We start from the raw sequence: 6,098 nt of genomic DNA, 5'->3' as shown, positions 1-6,098 counted from the left end.
GGGGGGGGGGGGGGTGCCAGTGGAAAAAAACTCAATTAAAGTTAGCAAAATCAGTTTGTTATTAAGAGTTTAATAAGACAAGACCAGCAGTGGGAGTGATGCATGAATTTAAAAAATGACATTCCGCTTTGCATCTAAGAATGTGACAAACTGAAGGCCCGCGGGCCAGATACGGTCCTAGTTGTACTTTTATCTGGTCCATGAGTCCATGTTTCAACTGGACGGCCTGAGTCTTCATCTTTTCTTAGGAACTGAGCACGCCTAAGGCAGACTTCTCATGACTGTTATCAATCTTTAAAACTCTTTTTTCTTGTTTGACATTTTTTGTTATTTTTGATTTTGATGTGGAGACAAAAGCAACAAAAATAAATAAATAAACTGCTAGACTGAAAGCCTAGCAGTCCTTTCTTTTCTGCAAGTTTCATTAAGATCCATCCAGTGGTTCATGAGATATTTTGAACACATGATAATGAAAACAAATGCCTTTTTTAAAAAATTTGACCTTTTCTGACAAGGCAGGACTTGACAGGATTCAAACTCGCAACACAACGACAAAGTTTTAAGAGTTTTATTGTGGACTGGACAGGAGCGGGACCTGTGACTCTAAACAGGACACTCACGTGACCGTCGTGGACTGGAATCGGAACAGGTAAGTTCTCCTTGGCTTGGTTACTAGTTGCAGACAGGCTTGTCTGAAAGGGGCTGAGGCGAGAGGGAAAGTCCAGGTGCAGGCGAGGTGTCGTTACCAGAGGGTCAGAAGTCCGAAGCCAAATCCAGAGAGGGAAAATCCAAAGAGCGAGGTCCAGGTGAGCGTAGCGAAGTCGGTACCGAGAGATCAGAGTCCAAAGAAGTATCAGGCAAAGAGCAGGCAAAAGTCGGTGGTCAAAAAACAGGCAAGGGTCGAGATCAGGCATGAACAAGACATGAACGCTGAACATTTACTCGCTGTGAGGCTTTCAATAATCTGGCGAAGAGTACTGGGAGCTGTGGGTATTTATGGGGACCAGAAAAGGTGAAACAGATGACTGTGATTACTTGGGCATGATAATATGGGCGTGGCTTGAACTGTGGATGAATGGAAAGTTACCTGGCTGTGGCATGACTGGAAGCAAGAGGCGTGGCAGGAACAGATGGAACTGTGACATTTTCTCTTTAATTGACAAGTTAGGCTTGTTGTAAGTTAGTTTTGATGTGTTTTGGGGCAAAGTTATGTGTGTTTTTGTATCTGATTAATTTGACATAAACCAAGGTTAATGTGTGTTTTTAATAAATAGTGACCAAGATTGGCAGTAAACTAGAACCAAGTTATGAACTTTAGCACCCTGTGTAAATAAATTTGGCTCCCCTGATTTAAAGCATTTTGTATTAACGCTAACAGATCCAGCTTTCACTTCTATGTCTAACATTCATGGGATTTCTTCTGAAGGCGCAAACAAACCACGCCAACGAATGTCAAGTGCCTTCAAACATCACGTGTTGTCTGTAATCTCTAGAAAAGTTAGACATATGACAGCTGTAATGAGTCAAGTTTCATTATATAATATCTATATATAAGAAAAACTACTCTTAACAAATGGATGATTTGTGTCTTCCTGAGATAATTTTGTCCCGTTTGGTCAAAGGGTCACTGAGCCATCTGTGAGAATAACTAATGACAAAGGTCTCCTCGTTGGGTGAATGGACTGATGAGGCGAGGCTCAAAGGGCAAGAGGGCTGGTGGTCACTTTGTCTCAGGGGTCTTCCTTGAATGATCAATAACAGATGAGTCAGTGCTCCCATTATTAGTCTGTTTCTGTTTGTTATGGTCTAGCGCAGGCAAAGCTGTGCAAGCCACAAGCCATGAAAGCCCCCGCCCCGCTTCTAAATGCTGAATGAGGTTTTTGTGATGCACACTACAAAAAAAAGAAGAAAAACAAAACATAGCTGCTTCATGTATGATTTATAACCACTGGGATCAAACCAAGGGAACACCAAGAGCAGGCCAATTGTCCTCTGATCAAATGTGCATCAAATGTATTGACAGTCATACGTCCAGCTTAATCTTCAGCTGGTTGCCAGAATCTATTGAATTCAAGTTTGTGTGGCAGCGCTCAGATGATCAATAATAACCTGGTCGTTTGAGCTGAGTGGCTGCAGAGCTCCCTGTTCCCATGGAGTGCTGTTTCCCCCTCTGCTGCTCTGTTATGAATATAAAAACCCCGCTCTTCTCCCCTGACCATTACAACGATTGCCAAGTCTAATCACCATTAATGGTATTAGTTTAACATAAGCACTTCTTCCCCTTGTAATGCGCCAAAGATTACATAACGCGCACACACTTCCTGCGACCACCTGGTGTAATTAGGCTGTTGAAAATGCTCTGGAATGTTTGATCGCAATAATCACTTTCGCAATTCATTATCCCTGGTGCCGTTTCAGACAGCGGCGTGTTTCGGATCTAAATTCCACTCAGCCGACAGCTTCAGCAGGAGAATCAATCAGCTTTCTGAAAAAAGCAAACCGCACATTTAGATGGACCGGCTCGGAAGAAGCGTGTTCCTGGTGGCGGGGCGGGGACCAAATGGTGTGTTTCCCTCCCTCGCAGCAGCCGACCTTTGCTGACACTCGTGGGGGTTTGAAGCTGCTCAGCGCCGTTCTGGCTTTCAGCCTGGGAGGTAATGTCGTTTGACACGCTCTGACGTGGGAGAGCTAATAGCATCCCCCCCAGCTCTGTTGTAACTTCCCATTCATGCGTGTCTGTGTGGCAACAATCCACCTTAATGGTTATTTTTAAACCAAAGTAAAAAAAAGTCTAACACTGGCTTCTCTGACATCTTCTTGGATCAGGGCGAAGTCTTTTTTTATTCCCTTGTTTTCTTAGACAAGAGAGTGTCTCTGTAAGCTTCAACTTTTCCCTTAAAACTGATGTTTGTGACAGTGATATCATTGTTTGTGTGCCCCCCCTTCCCAGTGCAGCAGGAGTTAATGCTATCTCTCCATTGTCTGATACATTGTCCTGCTCTTCTGCCTTTGTTTAAACAGGTGGATTGGATTGTGTTTGTCCTAATCTTTGCTGAATCACAGGGGGAGTGTGGTCCACTGTAAGCTGAGTGGAACTCCGCAAGGACTTCAGCGCGCCTGGAATCATTACTAATCGCATTATTAATAGTTGAAGTTTAAGCCGTGGTCTGAATTGTGTAAATCGATTTAATACTTACACCATAGCTCTGTAGGTTCACCCTGCTCTCTCATCTATGCAGACATAAAAAAAACATGTTTTAATTCATGAAATGCGATTAAAGTCAGCTGTTTGTGCTTTCAGTTTTATTCATGAAAACATCACCCGATGGAAATAAAAAACACGAGGGCTCGGGACCTTATGGATATTCTATCAAAGAGTACAAGGGTAATAATTTGAGCTAGACCAACCTTCGTGCCCTCTTTCATATTTCTTGAAACACATTAAATTGCTCCCTGAGGCGAAGGGTGATTTCACCAGATAGTAGCATCTCTTATTATTGCCTCTTACAGCTCCGCACCTTTGAGCCGCGTACTTTCTGAACTATTCAAAGCAGCCTCCTAAAACCCTCTTACATTACTGCTGAAAGCGGAGCCACCAGCCGAAGGTAAAAGCCTCGGCCTTCTGCCCTCGTCTGGAGCGAGACAAGTATGGTGGCCAAAAAAACTTTTTTCCTCACGGAAGGATGTGACTGCTGATGAATGCCAGATGAGGAGACAGGCATTCAGAGCAGCTGCAGCCATTTGTGATGCAGGGAAAACATTTCATGCGCCGCCACACGGTCGTGTGTACGTCGGGCTTTTAGTCCAGGAGGAGTGAACGATGAAATGTAGCACCGCTGATTGAAGCCTGTCTGTCTGTTAGCAAAATATCTCACAACGCCCTGGGTGAGTCCAAACAAAACTCAGAAAACTCTACAACTCATTAACGACTGGAGTCAGTGCGATTCAATTTGGCTGCCACGGCGAACGCAAAAATGCATTTTTTTTCAAACATCCAGCTAAACTTTGGTGTGGTAGTAGCTGAGCATCATCCCCAGCACATACTCCAGACTGCTTAACGTTCTTCGCTTAGAACTTGGACGTAAACCGTTGGAGTCGACGCTGCCGGCCTGTTGTCTCATGAGGATTGTAAAGGAACTCTCTGAAGGTCATAATTAGGTGTTCATCTACAACCGATCGACTTTTGGAGTTAACCCAATTCAAGATGGCCGCTCTAATGAAACGTAGCGCCCACAGAAATGGCTTTAAGTCGGTCAGTTTTGCAGATGCTGAGTAGTAGCTGAGACTAGTTTCATGTCAAAGAATAAAATGAAAAGGCGAAGAGCAACCTCTGAGAAATGATGGCTGTACGTGGATAAACGATACCCAGCAGAGTTCAGGTGAATGCAGTGAGAGTTCTTGGAGAACCTTCAGTAACTCATTTCCAGTAGTTGTTGCTGGCAGAGTCCTAACTTTTGTCAGATTTGGCCCGGCATCAAATCTTGTTCGAGGCCAGGGAAAAACTCGAAAACGTTGTTGACCCCGTTTGTCTTGGCCGAGGCTTCGGTCTGGCCCCTTTTTTTTCTAGGCTCACGTTTAAATGCGGAGCCCCAGAATTGCACTCGGGGCGTGACACTTCGGGGGCTTTGTTTTTTTTGTTTTTTTAGCATTAAGAGACATTACATCATTCGGCCCCTGCTTGAAGTGTGTGCTCACACAGCACGGCCCTGTGAAAATAAACGAAAAAGCTGCGTTTTGCTCTCAGGTTTCAGTCTTGGCTGGTGTCGTATCGAGAGGTGTGTCATTTTGTTTTCAACCTCTTCAGCAGCTTGGAAACGTAATTACCTGCTCTGTGTGACTGTAAGGTGTATCACATTGCTTATAAGGCTGCTGTTTTTTTTCTTTTATTTTTAATCAGACAGCTCCAGTCAAGTGATGAGGCTTTTTTCTTTCTTTCTTTCTTTTTTTTTTGGTAACACGCCCTGACCTAAACAGCATCTCACTTTTGGCAGAGAGCGGTGTTATATAAAAACACTTCAGAACCGCAGTGTGTCTGCTAATCAACTTGTGCATCTCTCTGTGTCTGGAGGAGGCAGAATCCAGGAGGAGCACTGCTGCAGGAACTTCAAAGCCAATGAGAAGGACGGATCAGACTGGATAATTAGAAGTGTGTTAAAAATTCATGCCTCATCTCAGGACAAGTTGTAATGCCAGGAAAAAACGCTCTCGAGCAGAGTGAAATTAAAAGTTTTTCTTTTTTTTTTTGATGCTCCTAATTCTGCTCATTTTCATCGTTGATGCTTGTTTGTCTGAATGGAACTGGAGCTGAGAGGCTTTTATCTCGTTTCAGTTTTAGGTGACGGATGCACGGGAGTATTTGGCGACACCTAGGGGTCAAAAGCTGCCAGTGCGTGTACTGGGACTAAAACTGTTAGGATTGGATCCAAAAGATGCAATTGAGAAATAAGCATCAGCCAGATGTTTTTACTTTATTGTATGACATATGTCAGCGAGGTCATCAGGCTGTTATAACTATATTGGGTCAAAGATGAGGACTTTGTTTATAACATGAAAATGTCATTTTCACACAGCTTTGTTTCAACATAATGGTTGATTCCATTACTGCAGCTGTAAAGATTAAGCCAGCTTGAACATGATTATACTTACTTTAACTGTGCTATTAATTACTGAAATCTATACTATCACAGCTTAGGAATTAAAAAATATCATGCACTCTCTTTTTCAGAGTGTGTATATTTGTTGCAAATCGTTTGTATACTTTAGTGATATTCAACCCGAATGTTATTTAGATAAAAGCGAAATACCACTTCAGGCGGAGAAAACCGCCTGAATAATAAAAATATTACAACAGTTCGGGTTGAATGTTATTCCTTCTTTTTTTGCAAAAGTTACCAGGGGGAACCAAATATTTCAGCCGTCTGAAATAATCGGTTCCCCCTCTAAAACATGGGACAAAAATAATTTACCAAAAACTCCTTAACTGTGTTTATTCCTCTCATCATGGACAACAAGTCCTGTGAATTTGGAGACATTTGTTCTTTTTTTGCAAAAGTTACCAGGGGGGAACCAAACATTTCAGCCGTCTGAAATAATCGGTT

Source organism: Kryptolebias marmoratus, linkage group LG8, assembly GCF_001649575.2.
Source record: "Kryptolebias marmoratus isolate JLee-2015 linkage group LG8, ASM164957v2, whole genome shotgun sequence".
Classification (NCBI taxonomy): domain Eukaryota; kingdom Metazoa; phylum Chordata; class Actinopteri; order Cyprinodontiformes; family Rivulidae; genus Kryptolebias; species Kryptolebias marmoratus.
The sequence above is the reverse complement of the archived record's forward strand: the minus strand, read 5'-3'. Positions refer to the sequence as shown.